General features: G+C 27.9%; 1 protein-coding gene across 1 annotated transcript in view; it reads right to left on the reverse strand.

Annotated features, from left to right (window-relative positions):
* The window catches only part of LOC107448944 (protein phosphatase 1 regulatory subunit 3C-B), an 18,448-nt gene extending 11,416 nt beyond the window's left edge, over positions 1-7,032 (reverse strand). The window contains exon 1 of the mRNA XM_016064319.4: positions 6,736-7,032. The gene's annotated coding sequence lies outside the window, so the exon portion shown is untranslated. The remainder of the gene's footprint in view (positions 1-6,735) is intronic.
* Between the last annotated feature and the right edge of the window lie 1,198 nt (positions 7,033-8,230).

Below are 8,230 nucleotides of genomic sequence, written 5' to 3' on the forward strand. Positions count from 1 at the left end.
ATTTTTTAATTCTTTTCACCTGCCTTTCTTTATGAAGTAACGAGGCGGTTTCTATTTAGATAATGAATTTTTATAAAAGTTCTTTACGACAGAATAAACGTATTGCTGTTTTATATTAACTGTGTCATTTCGGAATCCATTCTTTACATAGTTGTTCATTTACTTCAGGGAACACGCGGAAAAATTTTTTTTTTCCTTTTGTTTCTCTATCAGAATTTTTGCAAGTTGCAATCGCGCAAACTGGCATCTCGTTAATAGTTTTAAAGTTTTGTAAATTCACTGCGAAAACTGAGGAAAGTCATTATAGAAAATAACTAATGTTTTAGAATATGTCACAAAAAGAAATGCTCCAATATTAGTTAGAGCTAGTAAGGCCGAACGCTGTGTTCTTGAAGTAAAAGTGCGAGCTTTGCGCCAAAGTGACGTCACTAGAGAAAATCGGAGGATTGGCGCGGCGAGAGTTTCTTCAAAGGAGTGAACCAGCCCTTCTATTCTCTTTAGCCCTGGTTTTCCTAAGTAGATATTCATTAGATTTCTACATCGGTTTTGCTGTCATCATTCATTTTTTCTCGCTTAAGCCTTTGACACACATAGGACAATGGTGTCCTTTTTATATATTTTTTTCTGGCGCTCTAATTTCAAGCAAAAATATATATAGATACTTTCAATTATAAAAAAATAGTCTTATAGTTACTAAAAAATCTGTTAGATTATCGGAAATGTTTTTGTACTGATACATAAAATCCAAAAAAAGTAGTTTGAAATTTATTTTTCTTTCATTCATATTCAAAAATTGATATTTTTTTTTGAATTATAGAAATTTCAATGATGAATAGCAGTTCCTCTTTGATCCAAATAACTGCATATTTCAAAAATTATTGCTTGTGAGTGAGCCGTGTTTAGAAGATTTTACCTTTAACGCAGAAAAATGCACCGGTGTTTCATGTTGTATTTCATAACCAAAAATTATTAAAATGCTAAGTATAATATTTTAAACTTATTTTGACCTAAATTAATGAAAAAAGTATGAAAAATATGTTTAATAAAATTCTGCTTCAAAAGGTTAAATATTATTTTGCGACCCTATTGTGTCTGTATTTGTATTTGTATTTAATTTTTGACTAGCATTCTAAAAATATATACTACGGTTAATATAAAAATATATACTACGGTTAAAAATAATTACGGTTCCCCTTCTATATTCAGAAAAGCAACTTTTCTAAATTTTTTACTTCCTATCATCAGGAAAAATCACTTTTAATTCGAATTTGAAAATAAAAAAGGCTACATAACCAATTTAATCCTGGATACGTGCTGCCATTTAAAACGTGCAATAAAAAATAATTATTTATTTTTAACTTACTTCTTATTGCTTATTTGACTTATTATTACTACTTATTATTCTTTACTTATTACTACTTACAGGGGTGCCATAGGCGACTAAAAATGTAAAAGTGGTGATTGATAAAAATCAATTTTCTATTAAAAGTGAAAAAAAATTAGCAATTTTTTCTACTAGCATATTTTTTTCAGTTTACTATTGAAGGTGATTACAAAGAATTTTTTCGGTACAAATATAAGGCATTTAAAATGTACGTGATGGTTGCAGTTACGATTGAATAATAATATAAATTACATAAGTAAAAAATAAATTGAGTTTTTACCACATCTTACATTTTTAGTTACCTGCGGCCTCCCTGTATTTACTTATCACTATTATTACTACTTACTTATTTAAACTTATACGTTTTTAGAACTGTCCCTAAGTAGGAACACTAAAGAATAATGAACTAACAATATAAACCATAAAGCAGAGATTTACTTAAATCATACTTGATTTCGCAATCATAAAGTACATGATCTATGTTTTATGAGCTTTATTTTATCATCAGATTGCAGTAAGTAAATAATGATTCTGATTTTATTTCTTTCACAGAAAAAGCATGAATGATTGGAAATACAAATTCCGGGGAGTTCATGAAAATTTAATTTCACCCGTCTGAAAATAAAACTCTAAAAAGTAATTTAAAATTTAGCTTCGTAATTGTTTAATATGTTTGAGCAAACTTTGTATACTTGTTAAATATGTTTGTTTTATTTGTTATTATTTTGATTCCACCTTTTACTCTTTTCTAGGTCGAAAATTTCGTTTATCATCTAAAGTAAAACATCGAATGTCTTGCCGTATCAACCATCTCCTGAGGTCAATACTCTAAATTAAACTGATAAGTACAATATGGCAAATCTTTCGGTGAAGATCTTGCCGACAAAGTCAAATAAACGCGTGATTTCATTTCAACTTTACCAACAAAAACAACAGAATATATTTATGATATTAAAAAAAATATATGTATTTACTCTTGATCCTTCTTTATCACGTTTTATTTAATCAGCCCGCATGCTCATGGCTGTTTGTAAGGAGTAAATCATGTAATCAAAATTATAAGGCTTTTATGACTAGCTAGAGTGCTCAAATTCCAATTGAAGCTACTAGATAATAATACAAGCTTAAATAATTTTCTTGACGGTTAAGAGTAAAATTTTTTGCTATTTTGTTGTCAAATAATATTTATTGCCTCTCTGAATTTTTGCCACATTGCGATCGAAATTTTGACCACATTTTGACTTAAAATGAACAGACACAAATTAAAACTCAGAAAAAAATGAAATTCATTTTTTTTATAAAAAATAATGAGGTTTCTAAGCGTACTAGAAGGTAAACAATAAGTCTTGTATTCAAAACGAAAAACATAGGGCGTATCACTATCGAAATTAACTTCAATTATCATTTAAAATTCTCTCATGACTTTTTAAAAATATACTCCCTTTTTTTCCTTGAGTATAGGAAAATTAAATTATTTTCCCCTTTTTAAGTTTTTTGAAAAAATGTGGTTATTAGAAACATTTTAACTTTATTTTTGTGTTAAAATCATAGAATGATGGTAATTGGTTCCATTTTACTTAACCATTCAATGAATCTTTTATTTATTTATTTTTTTGGCCTTTTTGTAACTAAAGTAGAATTGTCCAAATTCCTCAAGAGGAGGCACGTGAAATTCGCAGTTATGGTAAAAAAGAAATTTATTTTAAATTTTTATTTGATTAAATTTAACTAAAACCTTCCTTTTATACAAAAGTTGAGAATATTTTGCTATATTGGTGTGCTTGATGAACGTAAATAATTCAAACATTTTATCGAACTATAGCGAGAAGAGATTATAATCTATGAATAAAACGATCATTGTATAGCAAATTCTAACAATACTTTTATATAGTTTTATTTACCTTCAAATAGCAAAATTAATGTCGTATAAACTACGAATTGAAAATCCTGATTTGTTGCCTAGAAGTTCAAGAAATATTTTTTTTAAAAAAACTCTGGCTCTAAAATAAGTTCAGTATTTGTTTTCTTTCAAACTCAAAACAAATTCCAAATTTAACTCAAAATGTTTGAAATACATTTTGTTTAGTTTGAAATAAATTTAACTATAATAGTGAGAAATTCAGTTTAACTAAAATATAGGGGGATTATATGTTAGATTGCCGTTGTTTTTTCAAATCGAAATAAAAGTACTAAGAATAAAGATACAAGAAATATTTATACTTATTTTAAATTTCCATACTTTAGTTTGAACAAAAAATAATGGAATATCGAGAACAAAATCGAAGAATTGTTTAAAATTAAACTACCATCTCTCTTTAACGTTGAGGTGAGACGGTTAGAAATCAAATAAAGTAAAGGAAAAGAGAAGTTAAAATATGGAAAATAACGCATTTCATACGCATATCATGAAAAAGTTACAATAAACTGAAAGAAATAATTTTATCTTACAAAATAAATAAAAAGAATCTAATAAACAAAAATCTAACGTGCAGATTTAATCAATCACTTTAAAATATATTTTATATTTACACTGTGTGCATATTTACAAAGAATGAATATTATTAATATATTTTGAGAAATATATTAATTTCATGCATCACGTGCTAGAAAAACCAGGGAATCGCTCCACAGTGCATTCTTCAAACACGTGGTGTGGTGTGCAAACATCCGATGTTTTGACTGCCCAGACCATCAATCCGTCGCCACCATAACGGTTGAGCAAGTTTCCGGATCTCTCATAATAAAGGTATGAACCAGGGACCTACTACCTGATACCAGGGACATACTTGCAGTTACAATGGGTGGAAAAAATATCGGTTTATACTAGGAAATAATGGAAAAGAAATTTTTAAAATTGCTAGTTTTTATTTATAAAAGTTTAAATTGGCCTTCAAAGTCATGCATGTTAATAATTTGATTAATTATTTTGTAGACTTTTTAACTTTTTTTTGCCTAATCTTTCAATCCTTAATAGTATATTTTAAAAACAATGCTTAGCTTTATGCCATTTTATTTAAATAATAATTTTAAATTCCCAATATTTCTAAAATTCTGGGTTTAATACCCAAAACTCCAGGGATTTTTCCATTTATTCAAAAACTGAAGAGTTATAGCATCACTACATGCCCACCAATTTCCGAGAAATCTGTCATTATAGCAGCAAATGCTTGATGATCAAGATAGGTTGTATATTTGATGGCAGCTCACTCGTCCATGCTTTTGAAAAACAAATTGTGACAGGTGAAAGTAGAGGGAGAGATCTTGAAAGCATATACCCTTATTTCATTTTTGCAAACAACGCTCGGTCACTTAGAACAGATCTAGGTAGGTTGCATATTTGATGGCAGCTCACTCGTCCATGCTTTTGAAAAACAAATTGTGACTGGTGAAAGTATAGGGAGAGATCTTGAAAGCATGTACCCTTATTTCATTTTTGCAAACAACGCTCGGCCACTTAGAACTCATCTTATTGCCGGTTTTTACGTTTAATTTAAGACATTTTTAGGATTGAATGACCATCCAAATCTTCAGGCTTTATTCATACTGGAGCTAGCGTGTGAATTATAACTGTTGAAAGGTATCTTTTAATCCATAAATCTATATGCATAAAAAATTTAATTCAAAATGGTGCTGTAGTTCAAGAGATGACGCAAAATCTGAAAATTCTCTTATTTTTGAACACCAGTGTATATTGTATACATTACGAAAGTATGTCTATATATCAATGTATGAAAAATACAATGAAAAAGATTAATATAAAAGAAACGGTATTGTCATGTTATACGGAAAAAAAATTCCGGAAATCCATCAATAGAAACTTTAGTAAAGGCTTTATAACTTTCTATGGCATAAGAAAACTAGATGTTCATTAGCAACCGGCAGAGATCGAACCTTGGACCTCAAGAGCTGTAATAAGTTGTTCCAAAGTTAATTTTATTGAACTTAGTATTTACGAATTATGATACAAAACGAAAACATAAGAAGAGTAAGTTGGCATAATTTATTTCATTTTAATGTGATAGTTATAAGTCAAGTTGCAAAGCTCCCAATAACTATAATTTTTAAAATTGTAAAAAAGTATTAAAAATAGTGAAATCATTAGAAAATTATGATTGACACACTTTCTTATAAAAAAAAATTTTTTTTCTCTTTCATGAAATCTAAATTTTTCCCTCTTCAGAGCCTTTCAGGCACTGTTCTATATTTCCGCAACTGCTAGTATCGTTCCTAATTAGCTATCAAATGTTGAACTGCAGCCAGTTCGAACTTAATTAAACTTACGAAAATTTCTTGAACACAATAAAACGTTTAAAAAAAACCAGAACTGTATCAAAGTATTTAATCGATGTATTAAGGTGTAGGTGGAAAAAGATAAATAAAAAGCTCAACAAATGATTTGTCGATAATTTCTGAAAATAAAAAACCTTTAATCGTTAGGAATCAATATGTTTGCTAGGAATATATATTTAAAAAAGGTTAAAATATTTTTAGAAGTTCAGAAATTTTTAATCTAATCCCGAATTACTTAACTTCAATTTAGTTTATAATTTAAAATTTTAATTGCTAATTTTTTTTCTTTTTATGTGGTAAACAAAGTTGCAAAGTTGCAACACCTATACAATAGGTCTCAATATTTCTGAAATAGTTTTTTTTTAAAAAAACGATTCGTAATATCTATTTTTTGTAAAACGATTCATAATATCTATTTCTTTGGAATATCAGTATGCAAACGTCTCCGATTAATATAATGTTATTTTGTGTCCATTGACATTTCTGTCAATGTACCTTGAGTCTATATCAATATACCTTATATTTTTAATACAGAATAATTTTTATTAAAAGCTGTATATACTGCAATCAAGAACTGAAAGTCGTAAGAGATATAGTGGCCGGGATATTTACATGCCACAGGAAGTGATTTAAACTAAATATATTTAAGATTTAAAAAAAAAAACAGCATAGTTTTTAAAAATTGTTATAATAAGTAGAAATTCATTATTCCGTTAATGTTCAGAAGGCACATTAGTAAAAACTGTAAAAATATCATTAACATTGATCATAACAATCAAAATTTAAACGGAAAAAATACAGCTCTTTTTACTACTAAGAAATATACAATAAATAAATAAAATCAAAGACAACTTTTCAATTTTAGACAATTTACGAATTTTCTAAAATCATAAATAAGATGAGAAATAGGACCTAAACAGGTAAACAATTAATGAATACTTTTTTATAACATCTGTCTGAACAGAAATTAAATTTCAGTAAAAGATGTTAAAAAAAAATAATGCTAACCACAGTTGAGTTAATTTTCAGTTACAAATTAACACAATAATGAAAGAAATTACCATATTTTTCAGAGTCGCTACCATTTTGACAGCAAAATTTCTCAAAAGGCAAGTGGTTTAAAGGAATTACAGAGACAAAATGAAAGAGTGTTTATCGCGTTCTACAAAACCGAAAATGCCAAGCTATGAAAAAAATCTACGCTAGTATCATCTTCTTTACTCATTGGCGACGATCCAGGTCGTCGACACGTGTTTATCACAAAACTTATTAAATGATTTGATGTCGGTGGAGTTCTCAGAATATTCTTCATTTCCTACTGTGAAATTTCATAAGAATTTGTAACTGTACAAACAATTCACCTTATAATTTTGCTAATCTTATTACTGTTTAAACTTATGAGGACATAAAAATGTCCTCCTTGATCATAAGTTTTCCATAACAAATTAACCAGTATGAATAAACTCTCGAATAAATCACATTAAAAATAAGCAAAAAGGATTTTAGTCGACATTTTTGAAGTCATGAGATGAGATACCACTTGTTTGAAATTTTATTATTTTATTGAATTTGTTGGAATCGCAAATCTAATATGAAATGATTTCATATTTTTTTTTGTAAATAAATAAGTTTAATATTATACACTATTGTGCTGCTGTTAATTCAAAACATTTTTTTTAGTAGCTCTCAAAACCAGAGGAGTCGCAGTCTGTAAAAATTTAAAAAGTAGTCACATCTGTTTTATGAGATCATTGAAAATTTAAGGAAATTAGTTGGTCAATTGCAACACAGATTTTTAAATTGCAAATATTTTTGGTCGGTAGTAATAAAAACATTTTGTTTCCTTGATCTTTTTCTGACAGTTTTTAAATTTTTTTGAAAAGTGGCTACCCTGAAAATATTTGTTTCTTCTAAAAATATATAGAATATTAATAAAATAAAAAAAATATATAGAAATTTGCAAATTAAATGAAAATATTTTTTTCTCTAATTCACGAATAAAATAAATTATTTGTATTTCACAAAGTAAAAAATAGAGTTCAAAAGCGTTTACTTTCTGTTTTTGTCCGAAGCGTGGAGGTAGCAGGTTCGAATCTCGCTATAACGAATCTCGCTAATATAATAAATATCTCATTTTCAACTCGGCAATTGTTGTTGTTGTTAATTTACGTCGCACTAGAGCTGCACAATGGGCTATTGGCGACGGTCTGGGAAACATCCCGGAGGATGATCCGAANCTTTAATGAACGTAGAACAAGTATTGCATTGCTTTATATTTTTTAAATGACTCATAATAATTTTAAAGAGCAAAACATTTTTTTAATTCAATATTTTTACTTTATTTAAGGCATTTTTTGCGCAATTTTTGGATTTTTAAGGGCATTTTTTGCCCTTTTTAAAAGCATTTTTTGCACTTTTTAAGAGCATTAGTTGAGATTTTTTAGGTCATCAAAATCCGGGCTCTAATAATAAATATCTCATTTTCAACTCGACAAAGATTTATGAACCGTTTTGCTTTTTATTGCGCATACAAACCTGCTTATGTGATTAAACAAA

This window comes from Parasteatoda tepidariorum, chromosome X1, assembly GCF_043381705.1.
Source record: "Parasteatoda tepidariorum isolate YZ-2023 chromosome X1, CAS_Ptep_4.0, whole genome shotgun sequence".
NCBI lineage: Eukaryota > Metazoa > Arthropoda > Arachnida > Araneae > Theridiidae > Parasteatoda > Parasteatoda tepidariorum.